At 48.3% G+C, this 16,170-nt stretch overlaps 1 long non-coding RNA gene across 3 annotated transcripts in view; it reads right to left on the bottom strand.

Moving 5' to 3' along the window:
• Positions 1–6,823: 6,823 nt before the first annotated feature.
• Positions 6,824–16,170, bottom strand: part of LOC143923683 (uncharacterized) — a 39,867-nt gene continuing 30,520 nt past the window's right edge. For 2 of the 3 annotated variants that reach the window (XR_013261764.1, XR_013261766.1), the window contains one exon: positions 7,982–8,393. This is a non-coding gene — a long non-coding RNA (uncharacterized LOC143923683). Of the gene's footprint in view, positions 7,953–7,981; positions 8,394–16,170 lie in introns of those variants that run through there. The other variant, XR_013261765.1, reaches the window with a different exon arrangement.

Here is a 16,170-nt window from a genome sequence, read left to right on the forward strand (position 1 = left end):
GATTCGATTAATAAAAGAAATGTCAGTGAAAATAGCCTACCATAAAAGTGGACACTGTCAGCCAGTAGGACGGTGTCAGTAGAGCAGTAAATGGTGTCAGTAGAGCAGTGTACAGTGTCAGAAGGGCAGTAAATGGTGTGCCCCTCATGTATCCTTCTTGTTGCCCCTGTGCCCCTCCTGTATCCTTCTTGTTGCCCCTGTACCCCTCCTGTTGCTGCTGTGCCCCTCCTGTATCCTTCTTGTGGCCCGTGTCATTCTTATGTCCTTCTCGTTGCCCCTGTGCCCTTCCTGTATCATTCTTGTTGCCCCTGTGCCCCTCCTGTATCCTTCTTTTTGCCCCTGTATCCCACCTGTATCCTTCGTATTGCCCTTGTGCCCCTCCTGTATCCTACGTGTGGCTCTTGTGTCATTTCTGCGTCCTTCTTGGGGCCCCTGTGCCCCTCCTGTATGCTTCTTGTGGCTCCTGTGCCCCTCATGTATCCTTATTGTTGCCCCTGTGCCCCTCCTGTATCCTTTGTGTGGCCTGTGTCGCTCCAGTATCCTTCTTGTTGCCCCTGTGCCCCTCCTGTATCCTTCTTGTTGCCCCTGTGCCCCTTCTGTATCCTTCTTGTTGCCCCTGTGCCCCTTCTGTATCCTTCTTGTTGCCCATGTGCCCCTCCTGTATCCTTGTTGCTGCTGTGCCCCTCCTGTATCCATCTTGTTGCCCCTGTACCCCTCCTGTATCCTTCTTGTTGCCCCTGTGCCCCTCCTATATCCTTTTTATTGCCCCTGTGCCCCTCCTGTATCCTTATTGCCCCTGTGCCCCTACTGTATCCTTCTTATTGCCTGTGTGCCCTTCCTGTATCCTACATGTGGCCCCTCTGCCTCTCCTGTATCCTTTGTGTGGCCCTTGTGTAATTTCTGTGTCCTTCTTGTGGCCCCTGTGCCCCTCTTGTGTCTTACTTGTGGCCCCTGTGCCCTTCCTGTATCCTTGTTGCCCTATGCCCCTCCTGTGCATTCTTAGTGCCCCTCCTGTATCCTTCTTGTGGCCCCCGTGCCCCTCCTGTATCCTACACGTGGGCCATGTGTCATTCCTGTGTTCTTCTTGTGGCCCCTGTTTCCCTCCTGTGTCCTCCTTGTTGCCCCCGTATCCTTCTCGTTGCCCCTGTACCCCTCCTGTATCCTTCTATTTACCCCATGTACACCTCCTTAATCTTTTTTGTTGCCCCTGTACCCCTTCTTGTTGTCCCTGTGCCCCTCCTGTATCCTTTGTGTGGCCTCTGTGCCCCTCCTTTATCCTTCTTATTGCCCTCTATCCCACCTGTGTCCTTCTTGTTGCCCACGTGCCCCTCCTCTGTTCTTCTTGTTGCCCCTGTAGCCCTCCTGTGTTCTTCTTGTTGCCCTTGTACCCCTCCTGTATCCTTCTTGTTGCCTCTGTACCCCTCCTTTGTTCTTCTTGTTGCCCCAGTACCCCTCCTGTATCCTTCTTGAAGCCCCTGTGCCCCTCCTGTATCCTTATTGACCCTGTGCCCCTCCTGTCTCCTTGTGGCCCCTGTGCCCCTCCCATCTACTTCTTGTGGCCCCTGTGCCCCTCCTGGATCCTACGTGTGGCCCCTGTGTCATTCCTGTGTTCTTCTTGTGGCCCCTGTGCCCCTCCTGTGCCCTTCTTGTTGCCCCTCCTGTATCCGTATTGCCCCTGTGCCCCCTTGTATCCTTCTTGTGGCCCCTGTGCCCCTCCTGTATCCTTCTTGAGGCCCTTGTGTCATTCATGTGTTCTTCTTGTGGCCCCTGTGCCCCTCCTGTATCCTTCTTATTGACCCTGTACCCCTCCTGTATACTTCTTGTTGCCCCTGTACCCCCTCCTGTAGCCTCCTCATTGCCCATGTGCCCCTCCTGTATCCTTCTTGTTGCCCCTGTACCCCTCCTGTATCCTTCTTGTTGTTCCTGTACCCCTCCTGTATCCTTCTTATTGTCCCTGTGCCTCTGCTGTATCCTTCTTATTGACCCTCCGGTCTCCTTCTTGTGGCCCTGTGCCCCTCTCGTCTACATCTTGTGGCCCCTGTGCCCCTCCTGTGTCCTTCTTGTTGCCCCTCCTGTATCTGTATTGCCCCTGTGCCCCCCTTGTATCCTTCTTGTGGCCCCTGTGCCCATCCTGTATCATTCTTGAGGCCCCTGTGTCATTCATGTGTTCTTCTTGTGGCCCCTGTGCCCCTCCTGTATCCTTCTTATTGACCCTGTACCCCTCCTGTATACTTCTTGTTGACCCTGTACCCTCTCCTGTAGCCTCCTCGTTGCCCCTCCTGTATCCTTCTTTTTGGCCCTGTACCCCTCCTGTATCCTTCTTATTGTCCCTGTGCCTCTCCTATATCCTTTTTAATGACCCTGTGCCCCTCCTGTCTCCTTCTTGTGGCCCCTGTGCCCCTCTTGTCTACATCTTGTGGCCCCTGTGCCCCTCCTGTGTCCTACGTGTGGCTCCTGTGTTATTCCGGTGTTCTTCTTGTGGCCCCTGTGCCCTTCTTGCTGCCCCTGTGCCCCACCTGTACCCTTATTGCCCCTGTGCCGCTCCTGTATCCTCTTTATTGCCCCTCCTGTATAATTCGTATTGCCCCTGTGCCCCTCCTGTTTCCTTCTTGTGGCCCCTGTGTCATTCATGTGTTCTTCTTGTGGCCCCTGTGCCCCTCCTGTTTTCTTCTTATTGACCCTGTACCCCTCCTGTATACTTCTTGTTGCCCCTGTACCCCCTCCTGTAGCCTCCTCGTTGCCCCACCTGTATCTTTCTTGTTGCCCCTATACCCCTCCTGTATCCTTCTTATTGTCCCTGTGCCTCTCCTATATCCTTCTTACTGACCCTGTGCCCCTCCTGTATCCTTCTTATTGCCCCTCCGGTCTCCTTCTTGTGGCCCCTGTGACCCTCCTGTGTCCTACGTGTGGCTCCTATGTCATTCCTGTGTTCTTCTTGTGGCCCCTGTGCCTCTCCTGTATCCTTCTTAATGCCCCTGTGCCCCACCTATACCCTTATTGCCCCTGTGCCCCACCTATACCCTTATTGCCCCTGTGCCTCTCCTGTATCCTCTTTATTGCCCCTCCTGTATAATTCGTATTGCCCCTGTACCCCTCCTGTATCCTTCTTGTGGCCCCTGTGTCATTCATGTGTTCTTCTTGTGGCCCCTGTACCCCTTCTGTATCTTTCTTGTTGCCCCTGTACTCCTCATATGTCCTTCTTGTTGCCCCTGTACCCCACCTATATCCTTTGTGTGGCCCTGAGCCCCTCCTGTATCCTTCTTTTTGCCCCTCTCGCCTACATCTTGTGGCCCCTGTGCCCCTCCTGTATCCTTCTTATTGACCCTGTACCCCTGCTGTATACTTCTTGTTGCCCCTGTACCCCCTCCTGTAGCCTCCTCGTTGCCCCTCCTGTATCCTTCTTGTTGCCCCTGTACCCCTCCTGTATCCTTCTTGTTGGCCCTGTACCCCTCCTGTATCCTTCTTATTTTCCCTGTGCCTCTCCTGTATCCTTCTTATTGACCCTCCGGTCTCCTTCTTGTGGCCCTGTGCCCCTCTCGTCTACATCTTGTGGCTCCTGTGCCCCTCCTGTGTCATTCTTGTGGCCCCTGTGCCCATCCTGTATCCTTCTTGAGGCCCCTGTGTCATTCATGTGTTCTTCTTGTGGCCCCTGTGCCCCTCCTGTATCCTTCTTATTGATCCTGTACCCCTCCTGTATACTTCTTGTTGCCCCTGTACCCCCTCCTGTAGCCTCCTCGTTGCCCCTCCTGTATCTTTCTTGTTGCCCCTGTACCCCTCCTGTATCCTTCTTATTGTCTCTGTGCCTCTCCTATATCCTTCTTACTGACCCTGTGCCCCTCCTGTATCCTTCTTATTGCCCCTCCGGTCTCCTTCTTGTGGCCCCTGTGCCCCTCCTGTGTCCTACGTGTGGCTCCTATGTCATTCCTGTGTTCTTCTTGTGGCCCCTGTGCCTCTCCTGTATCCTTCTTAATGCCCCTGTGCCCCACCTATACCCTTATTGCCCTTGTGCCTCTCCTGTATCCTTTTTATTGCCCCTCCTGTATAATTCGTATTGCCCCTGTGCCCCCCTGCATCCTTCTTGTGGCCCCTGTGTTATTCATGTGTTCTTCTTGTGGCCCCTGTACCCCTTCTGTATCCTTTTTGTTGCCCCTGTACTCCTCATATGTCCTTCTTGTTGCCCCTGTACCCCACCTATATCCTTTGTGTGGCCCCTGAGCCCCTCCTGTATCCTTCTTTTTGCCCCTCTCGCCTACATCTTGTGGCCCCTGAGACCTTCTTGTTGCCCCTTTACCCCCTCCTTTATCTTTCTTGTTGCCCCTGTACCCCCCGTGTCCTTGTTTTTGCCCCTGTACCCCTCCTGTATGCTTCTTGTTGCCCTCATGCCCATCTTAGGGCCCCCTCGCGTGCCCCATGTGTCCCTGTGTCCGGTGATATAACGAGTCTCATTGAATGATCTGTCACCGGGGATCCCGTACACATCTGAGGAGAACACACCGATCACACCTCGTCCACCCACCACACACTGTGTGCACAACATAAACAATGAGCCGGTGTAGTGTCACAGTTTGATGCCTATCACAGGATGGTGCGGAAGTGACGTTGTTGCGTACTGCGCATGCGCGATGCGCTCCAAACGCTCGCGCCGTGCGTTCCAACATAGTTTCGGCAATACAGTTCAGCGAAACCATCACATAATGTTACGGAAGTGATGTTACACACAACACAAACACGGGCCACGTTGTTGCGTACTGCGCATGCGCGATGCGTTCCAAACACTTGCGCCGTGCGTTCCAACATAGTTTCGGCAATACAGTTCAGCGAAACCATCACATAATGTTACGGAAGTGAAGTTACACACAACACAAACACTGGGCCGTGCGTCACAACACTAATACTTCCCTTGTTACCTAGTAGGTTTTGCATTGCTGGGACTTGTAGTGCCTATCCTGAGCTACATGCTTCAATGTTCAGTGTCCTCATCCTCATCCCCGAGCTTCAATGTTCAGTGTCCTCATCCCTATCCCCATGCTTCAATGTTCAGTGTCCATCCTTATCCCCGTGCTTCAATGTTCAGTGTCCTCATCCTTATCCCCGAGCTTCAATGTTCAGTGTCCATCCTTATCCCCGTGCTTCAATGTTCAGTGTCCTCATCCCTATCGGCGAGCTTCAATGTTCAGTGTCCTCATCCTTATCCCTGTGCTTCAATGTTCAGTGTCCTCATCCCTATCCCCATGCTTCAATGTTCAGTGTCCTCATCCCTATCCGCGAGCTTCAATGTTCAGTGTCCTCATCCTTATCCCTGTGCTTCAATGTTCAGTGTCCTCATCCCTATCCGCAAGCTTTAAATGTTCAGTGTCCTCATCCTTATCCCTGTGCTTCAATGTTCAGTGTCCTCATCCTTATCCCTGAGCTTCAATGTTCAGTGTCCTCATCCCTATCCCCCTGCTTCAATGTTCAGTGTCCTCATCCCTATCCGCGAGCTTCAATGTTCAGTGTCCTCATCCTTATCCCCCTGCTTCAATGTTCAGGGTCCTCATCCTTATCCCCGAGCTTCAATGTTCAGTGTCCTCATCCCTATCCCCCTGCTTCAATGTTCAGTGTCCTCATCCCTATCCGCGAGCTTCAATGTTCAGTGTCCTCATCCTTATCCCCCTGCTTCGATGAGGACACTGAACATCGAAGCATGGGGATAAGGATGAGGACACTGAACATTGAAGCTTGCGGATAGGGATGAGGACACTGAACATTGAAGCACAGGGATAAGGATGAGGACACTGAACATTGAAGCTTGCGGATAGGGATGAGGACACTGAACATTGAAGCACGGGGATAAGGATGGACACTGAACATTGAAGCTCGGGGATAAGGATGAGGACACTGAACATTGAAGCTCGCGGATAGGGATGAGGACACTGAACATTGAAGCATGGGGATAGGGATGAGGACACTGAACATTGAAGCACAGGGATAAGGATGAGGACACTGAACATTGAAGCTCGCGGATAGGGATGAGGACACTGAACATTGAAGCACGGGGATAAGGATGGACACTGAACATTGAAGCTCGGGGATAAGGATGAGGACACTGAACATTGAAGCATGGGGATAGGGATGAGGACACTGAACATTGAAGCATGTAGCTCAGGATAGGCACTACAAGTCCCAGCAATGCAAAACCTACTAGGTAACAAGGGAAGTATTAGTGTTGTAACGAACGGCCCAGTGTTTGTGTTGTGTGTAACTTCACTTCCGTAACATTATGTGATGGTTTCGCTGAACTGTATTGCCGAAACTATGTTGGAACGCACGGCGCAAGTGTTTGGAACGCATCGCGCATGCGCAGTACGCAACAACGTGGCCCGTGTTTGTGTTGTGTGTAACATCACTTCCGTAACATTATGTGATGGTTTCGCTGAACTGTATTGCCGAAACTATGTTGGAACGCACGGCGCGAGCGTTTGGAGCGCATCGCGCATGCGCAGTACGCAACAACGTCACTTCCGCACCATCCTGTGATAGGCATCAAACTGTGACACTACACCGGGGAACATATGACCGGAATAAAGTGTTCCACCCAAACAAACGTTCCCAATACAACACAGTGTACACCGCGACATCTAGTGTTCAATGTGGGAAGTGCAGGACACCAGCAGGTTATTTTTGGTCAGTGATTTCATCTCTTCATCAGACAACAAAGAAAAATCTGACATCCCACAGCAGATCCCGGGGGGGGGGGGCTCCATACTAACAAATCATTGCACCTAATAAAGATTATATAACATTATATAAATAATAACGTTTTAAAAAAAAAAATCGAAAAAAGTCAAAGTTAAGATTTTAATGATAAAGTTATCATTGATTTTTTTTTTACTATACATTTTGGTTATGGTTGGGCACAATTACATATAAAACATAAATTAAAGTCATTAAACCAAATAAAGCTTATATAAGATTTTAAAACAATTAATCTAGAAATAAACCTGGTAAAGCCTAATGTAGGATTTTATAAACAAAAACCTAGAAATAAACCAAATAAATATTATTATTATTATTATTATACAGGATCTATATAGGGCCGACAGTTTGCGCAGCGCTTTACAACATGAGGGCAGACAGTACAATTACAGTACAATTTAATACACCTGCTCTTAGAAGAAGTAATAAATAATAACCTAGAAATAAACCTAATAATAATAATGAAATTATATAAATAATAATAATATAATTATTTATTATAATTAATGGTATTATTATAGCCAATAGATGGTTGCATACAACTGAAATTGACAACAAAAAACAAAAAACACAACACCCTGGTGACATTTAGAAATACAAAAAAAAATGTAAAATAATAAAAACAGCAAAGACCTGTACAATTGGGCCAAAGGCTGGCAGCACTACAAGTCATTTTTATGGCCCCTGTGGCCCTCCTATTTCCTTCTTGTGGCCCCTGTGTCCCTTCTGTGTCTCTGTTGTGTCCTTCTTGTGACCCCTGTGTCCCACCCGTGTCCTTCTTGTGACTCCCATGTCCCACCCGTGTCCTTCTTGTGACTCCCGTGTCCCACCTGTGTCCTTCTTGTGACTCCCGTGTCCCACCTGTGTCCTTCTTGTGACTCCCGTGTCCCACCTGTGTCCTTCTTGTGACTCCCGTGTCCCACCTGTGTCCTTCTTGTGACTCCCGTGTCCCACCTGTGTCCTTCTTGTGACTCCCGTGTCCCACCTGTGTCCTTCTTGTGACCCCCGTGTCCCACCTGTGTCCTTCTTGTGACTCCCGTGTCCCACCTGTGTCCTTCTTGTGACTCCCGTTTCTCACCTGTGTCTCTGCTGCGTCCTTCATGTGACCCCTGTATCCCTCCTGTGCCCCTCCTGTGTCCTTCTTGTTACCCCCGTGTTGCTTCTGTGGCCCATGTGTCCTTCTTGTGGCTCCTTTGTCTCATTTTGGCTCCTGTGGGCTGTGGGTTAGAAATGATTCCCATATCTGTCAGATTTTTAAAAAAATATTTTATTTTATATTTTCAATATTTTTATTTTTATATTTTAACACTAATATATAACATTAGCTCCCGTTACATAACATTATATGTTGTTACATGTTTGTCACTGAACATACACTACATAAAGTTTTTGAGGAAAAAAAACAAAAAAAAAAAAAGTTGGTGCTGGGTGTCAGATGTTCAGCGGTAAGTTCATTGCTTCTGCTCTCCTGGATTCTGGGGACAGAGCTACACTCAGTATGCACATCACCATCTGAGATTACAGAATTTTGCATATTAACATAAGATTTATCAAATCTAGGCAAATATAAGGCTATAAAAAAACTTGTCAGTTGGTCAGAGTCCATATAAGGCAGTGCTGCCCTCTGCTGGGTGTCATGTGACCAATTATTTAGAGTCCTGCAATACAAAGACAATATGAGCCAGTAAATTGCAGCTAGCCATATAGAATATGTACATAGACAAGTCATTGCATTACATAGGGCGATGGGTCTTGACAAGGACGTGGCTGTGAGATATAAATGATTCTGATATCCATCTATTTACCAACCATTCATCACTGCATAACATAAGCGCCCATTACATAACATTACATGTTCATTACATAACATACAGCATGTTGAATAAAGTTACAAAAAAAACAAAAAAACATCACATGACCGTTGGCCAGGAGGGTTAGCAAAAAAATGAAATCCAGCAGAGGGCAGCGGGCATACAGTATGAGGCAGTGCTGCCCTCTGCTGGATTTCATTTTTTGCTAACCCTCCTGGCGGTAGATTTCTCTCCATAATTCGGTTGGGTTTTCAATATGTTTTATAAAGAATTTGTGTCCCCCCCCCCCATGTCCCCCTCCATATTTATCATTCTTTTTCTTTCCTACAGATACCTGAGCTTTATAGTGACGGACTATACCTGAGCTTTATAGTGACGGACTAGCGACAAAGACAACACTTCTCTGTTCCTGGAACATGAATAATTACTGCATTTCAGTAACTGGAGGTACTTTCCACCAGACCTCCCAGGGACCCTGCTATTCCACCGCAGGTCCCTATTCTATTCCAGGGACAGCAGGGACTTACCATCAGCCCTCACATACCACTATGGTAAACGGAGAGACTTTCCATCCTTCCTCCGATGGACCTTGCCATACCAACGCAGGTCCTTACACTATTCCTATAACTGGAGGGACTTTTTATCAGCCCTCCCAGGGACACTGCTATGCCACCGCAGGTCCCTATACATGTGTTGTAAACGGAGAGACTTTCTATCAGTCCTCCGAGGGACCCTGTTATAACATCGCAGGTCCCTACAACACTCCCATAACTGGAGGGACTTTCCACCTGCCCTCCCAGGGACCCTGCTATCCCACCGCAGGTCCCTATATCAGTGTTGTTAATGGAGAGACTTTCTATCAGTCCTCCCAGGGACCCTGCTATAACATCGCAGGTCTCTACAACACTATCATAACTGGAGAGACTTTTTATCAGTCCTCCCAGGGACCCTGCCATAACATCGCAGGTCCTGACACCGCTCCACTGAGCGAAGGGGCTTTCCATCAGCCCTCCGAGGGACCCTGCCATAACATCGTAGGGCCCGATACCACTCTCTTACCTGGAGGGGCTTTTCATCAGCCCTCCGAGGGACCCTGCCATAACATCGCAGGTCCTGACACCGCTCCAGTGAGCGAAGGGGCTTTCCATCAGCCCTCCGAAGGACCCTGCCATAACACCGCAGGTCCTGACACCGCTCCACTGAGCGAAGGGGCTTTCCATCAGCCCTCCGAGGGACCCTGCCATAACATCGTAGGGCCCGATACCACTCTCTTACCTGGAGGGGCTTTTCATCAGCCCTCCGAGGGACCCTGCCATAACATCGCAGGTCCTGACACCGCTCCAGTGAGCGGAGGGGCTTTCCATCAGCCCTCCGAGGGACCCTGCCATAACACCGCAGGTTCTGACACCGCTCCACTGAGCGAAGGGGCTTTCCATCAGCCCTCCGAGGGACCCTGCCATAACACCGCAGGGCCCGACACCACTCCTGAAACCGGAGGGGCTTTTTATCAGCCCTCCGAGGGATCCTGCCATAACAACGCAGGTTCTGATAACACTTCAGTGACCAGAGGGACTCTCCAACAGCCCTCTGAGGGACCCTGCCATAACACCGCAGGTCCTGAGAAATCTCCAGTAACCGAAGGGACTCTACATCATCCCTCCGAGGGACCCTGCCATAACACCGCAGGTCCTGACATCGCTCCAGTAACCGGAGGGACTCGCCATCAACCCTCCGAGGGACCCTGCCATAACACCGCAGGTCCTGACACCACTCCAGTGACATACCATCATGTACCACAGCAGGTGCCGGCACAGGTCATTGGGACACCAATACCATCTGAGGTAAGTACAAGCCAACTATAATTTCCATCCTAAATACAAGTTTCTTATATAAAAATTATGTGGGTGGGGGGAACACATAGAGATCTCACCATCACACATAGACAGGAGAACATGTAGAAATCTCACCATCACACATATACAGGAGAACACAGAGATCTAGAGATCTCACCAGCACACATACACAGGAGAACACGTAGAGATCTCACCATCACATATATACAAGAAAACATGTAGAGATCTCACCATTACACATATACAGGAGAACACGTAGACATCTCACCATTACACATATACAGGAGAACATGTAGAGATCTCACCATTACACATATACAGGAGAACACGTAGACATCTCACCATTACACATATACAGGAGAACACGTAGAGATCTCCCCATCACACATACACAGGAGAACATGTAGAGATCTCACCATTACACATCTACAGGAGAACATGTAGAGATCTCCTCATCACATATCATATACAGGAGAAAACGTAAAGATCTCAGCTTCACACATACACAGGAGAACACGTAGAGATCTCACCATCACACATATACAGGAAAACACGTAGACATCTCACCATTACACATATACAGGAGAACACGTAGACATCTCACCATTACACATATACAGGAGAACACGTAGAGATCTCACCATCACACATACACAGGAGAACATGTAGAGATCTCACCATTACACGTCTACAGGAGCACACATAGAGATCTCACCATCACATATCATATACAGGAGAAAACGTAAAGATCTCAGCTTCACACATACACAGGAGAACATGTAGACATCTCCCCATCACATATACAGGAGAACACGTAGAGAGGAAAAAAAACTGACTTTACAACTCCATATTGCACAATTGTGGGGGAGGGGAGCAAAATAAAAAAAAAAGACCTTGTGTTATGTTGAAAATAACAATTTTAGTGATCACAATACATACACACACCTTTTAAAATATGTGGAAAATAACCAATTTTTATCTCTATTTATAGGAACTGAGATGTAAAGATAACATGATGGCAGCTGCAAGTTTTTTTCCAGCACCAGTGGTGACTGGAAGTTCGCGACCTGAACCAATGGAGACTGAAAGATCGTTTCCTGCACCAGTGAGGACTGGAAGCTCGTTTCCTGCACCAGTGAGGACTAGACGTTCGCGACCTGAACCAATGGAGACTGAAAGATCGTTTCCTGCCCCAGTGGTGACTGGAAGCTCGTTTCCTGCACCAGTGAGGACTAGACATTCGCGACCTGAACCAATGGAGACTGAAAGATCGTTTCCTGCACCAGTGAGGACTAGACGTTCGCAACCTGAACCAATGGAGACTGAAAGATCGTTTCCTGCCCCAGTGGTGACTGGAAGCTCGTTTCCTGCACCAGTGAGGACTAGACGTTCGCAACCTGAACCAATGGAGACTGAAAGATCGTTTCCTGCACCAGTTGCGCCTGCAGGACAGATCCATGCACCAGTTGCGCCTGCAGGAAAGATCCATGCACCAGTTGCACCTGCAGGACAGATCCATGCACCAGTTGCACCTGCAGGACAGATCCATGCACCAGCTGCACCTGCAGGACAGATCCATGCACCAGTTGCGCCTGCAGGAAAGATCCGTGCACCAGTTGCGCCTGCAGGAAAGATCCGTGCACCAGGTGCGCCTGCAGGAAAGATCCATGCACCAGTTGCGCCTGCAGGAAAGATCCATGCACCAGTTGCACCTGCAGGACAGATCCATGCACCAGCTGCACCTGCAGGACAGATCCATGCACCAGTTGCACCTGCAGGAAAGATCCATGCACCAGTTGCACCTGCAGGAAAGATCCATGCGCCAGTTGCACCTGCAGGAAAGATCCGTGCACCAGTTGCGCCTGCAGGACAGATCCGTGCACCAGTTGCACCTGCAGGACAGATCCGTGCACCAGTTGCGCCTGCAGGAAAGATCCATGCACCAGTTGCACCTGCAGGACAGATCCATGCACCAGTTGCACCTGCAGGACAGATCCATGCACCAGTTGCACCTGCAGGACAGATCCATGCACCAGTTGCACCTGCAGGAAAGATCCATGCACCAGTTGCACCTGCAGGAAAGATCTGTGCACCAGTTGCGCCTGCAGGAAAGATCCGTGCACCAGTTGCGCCTGCAGGACAGATCCGTGCACTAATTGCGGAAACCACCAAAAGTCGCAGCCTTTCCAAACGCAAACATGCACACATGACTGATCTGTCCTCCCAGGGACCAGATGCAGCTGCAAGTGAGATCCGTGCACCAGATGCGGCAAACACCAACAGTTGCAAGCGTTTATGTCTAAAAGATGCACACATGACTGATCTGCGCAATAAGATCCGTGGACCAGTTGCGCCTGCAGGAAAGATCCGTGCACCAGTTGCGCCTGCAGGAAAGATCCGTGCACCAGTTGCGCCTGCAGGAAAGATCCGTGCACCAGTTGCGCCTGCAGGAAAGATCTGTGCACCAGTTGCGCCTGCAGGTGAGATCCGTGCACCAGATGCGGCAATCACCAACAGTTGCAAGCGTTTATGTCTAAAAGATGCACACATGACTGATCTGCGCAATAAGATCCGTGGACCAGTTGCGCCTGCAGGAAAGATCCGTGCACCAGTTACGCCTGCAGGAAAGATCCGTGCACCAGTTGAGCCTGCAGGTGAGATCCGTGCACCAGATGCGGCAATCACCAACAGTTGCAAGCGTTTATTTCTGAAAGATGCACACATGACTGATCTGCGCAGAAAGATCCGTGGACCAGTTGCGCCTGCAGGAAAGATCCGTGCACCAGTTGCGCCTGCAGGAAAGATCCGTGCACCAGTTGCGCCTGCAGGAAAGATCCGTGCACCAGTTGCGGCTGCAGGTGAGATCCGTGCACCAGATGCGGCAATCACCAACAGTTGCAAGCGTTTATTTCTGAAAGATGCACACATGACTGATCTGCGCAGAAAGATCCGTGCACCAGTTGCACCTGCAGGAAATATCCGTGCACCAGTTGCGCCTGCAGGAAAGATCTGTGCACCAGATGCGGCAAATATGACAAAGGGAGCCCCGGAAATGCCTTCTAAAGTGAGTATAGTCCCTTAGTTTTTTGGATAGATGGACTACAACTATATTCCATACCATAACATAGCTCCCAACTGTCCGTGATTTCGAGGGACTGTCCCTGATTTCAAAAAAAGTCCCTATGTCCCTCTTTCCTCCTCATTTGTCCCTCATTTTGGTCCGATCTATATAGTTGTATATAAATGTACTCTTTATCTTTTTTCCCGGTTCTAAACCTTTCATTCATCATTTTTTAAATTGCTGCATTTGTAAATACCAAAAGCCAATATAAAGGAATAGTAGTACTATTAAAAAAAAGCACTCTCTCCAGGAGACCCTGCTGTACCACCGCAGGTCCCAACACCACTTCAGTAACTGGAGGGACTTCCCATCATCCCTCCAAGGGAAGCTGCTATACCACTGCAGGTCCCCACATCGTTCCTACAACTGGAGGGACTTTCCATCAGCCCTCCAAGGGACCCTGCTATACCACCGAAGATTTGGCTGCTCAATTACCAATAAGCATAAATGCCTTTTTTTTTTGCGATACGGCACTGTGTCGCTTTAACTGACAATTGCGCAGTCGTGGGATGTTGTACCCAAACAATTTTTTTTTCCCACAAATAGAACTTTTTTTTGGTGGTATTTGATCATCTCTACGTTTTTAATTTTTTGCGCTATAAACAAAAAAAAGAGCAACAATTTTGAAAAAAAACACAATATTTTGTATTTTTGCTATAATAAATATCCCAATTTTTTTTTTAAAAAGCTAATTTTTCCTCAGTTTTAGGACGATACGTATTCTTCTACATATTTTTGGTAATAAAAATCGCAATAAGCGTATATTGATTGGTTTGCACAAAAGTTATAGCATCTACAAAATTGGGGAGAGATTTATTGCATTTTTATTATTATTATTGTTTTTACTAGTAATGGCAGCAATCTGTGATTTTTATCGGGACTGCAACATTATGGCAGACACTTCGGACACATTTTTGAAACCATTGACAATTATACGGCGACCAGTGCTATAAATATGCACTGATTACCGTGTAAATGTCAGTGGCAGGGAAGGGGTTAACGCTAGGGGGCGATCAAGGGTTAACTGTGTCCCCTGACTGTGTGTTCTATCTGTAAGGTGAGGGGACTGACTATAGGAAATGACAGATCATGGTTCTTGGCTATTAAGAACTGACAATCTGTCTCTCCTCTCCTCTCCTCACAGAACAGGGATTTGTGTGTTTACACTCACAGGTCTCGTGCCCACAATCGCGCGCGTGCCTGGCAGTCATCGCGACCGCCGGTCATGAGCATCGACACCCCCAGAGTATAGTGTACCTGCTGTGCCACTTATAGGAGCCGACATACAGCTACGGTGGCTCGCGGGATCATGCCGACCTGTTGCAGTATAATGACAGCGGCTGGTTGGCAAGTGGGTAACTTAAAAAAAAATATGTAATTTTAAGATAAGTGTATCAGAACTAATTTTCTCTTCTTTTTATAGGACGTGAGACGCCAAAAAAATAGAAGAAGTAAGAAGAAGGCTCACTTCTAAAACTACTCTGCATTTTTATCCACCATCTGGTTGGTGAGCACTTGAATGATACACCAGCGCTGCCTCTATTGTGCTCACCTAAAAGGCATTTCCACTTCTGCAGAGCTGTGCAGGGAAGCTGCACTCACAGATACCACCAAGTCTGACAGGCTGTCACAGGAAGAGAGAAATAAAGGGGCATGGATGCAGAAAGAAAGATGGAAAGAGAAAGAAAGAAGGAAGGATGAAAAGAAATAAAGAAGGAAAGATGGAACGAAAGATGTAAGGAAAGAAAGAAATGAATGAGAGGGGGGGGAGAAAGAAAGAATGAAGTGCACAGAACCTCCTTTCCTCCCTCTCTCCCCAGCACATAGAGGCTCTACTAATCCTTTACCTGCTATCCAGCTTGACTGCATTGCTACTTCACCTGCTCCCCGGCCAGATTCCACTGATCCTTGACCAGTGTAGACTAATTGTTCGCTTCCCAATTTCCTGTTACCCACTATACCCCAAAACCCCTTCCAACTTGCCACCTAAATGAAGACACCACACCTTCTTTGGAGTATAATGGCCATAACAGCCTTTATTACTCAATAAATTACTCCAAACCAAAAAAAATAAAAAATAATAATAATAATAATAATAATAATAATAATAATATATATATATATATATATATATATATATATATATATATATATATATATATATATATATATAAAACCATTAACATTTAACATATAATAACTTCCCCCAGTCTGGTGATCTCTGACGGTGACCCAACATATTCCCCAAATAATCAACTCACTGCGTTACCCATTTTAACATAACCAGGCCTCCAGCTGTGACCGCTCAGAGACAACTTCTGTCAGTGAAAACCATATGACGACCATCACACAAAACCTGAAAAAGAATAAAAGAAAAAACAAAAACACCACCACCACCAACCATCATGCCATACAAATAGGAAGGGCGGGTGGGAAAACTGCCTCCTCCTTCAGCTTCTTCCTCGCACTGCCCTGTTAGCTCCGCCCGCTTCCTTTAAAAAGCTCCGCCCCTCCACACACTGAAGCGCAGAGCCTCCCCCTCGGAAGTTCTACTTCCCACAGCTTAACCCCTTACCATCCTCCCTTAGTCACCCTGTCATGTCCATCCCCTTCTCTACCTCCCTTCCGTCCTTCATTCCGGGGCCTCTCT

This window comes from Lithobates pipiens, unplaced genomic scaffold (genome assembly GCF_037356315.1).
Source record: "Lithobates pipiens isolate NorthernLeopardFrog02 unplaced genomic scaffold, aLitPip1_a1.2 Scaffold_22, whole genome shotgun sequence".
NCBI classification, from domain to species: domain Eukaryota; kingdom Metazoa; phylum Chordata; class Amphibia; order Anura; family Ranidae; genus Lithobates; species Lithobates pipiens.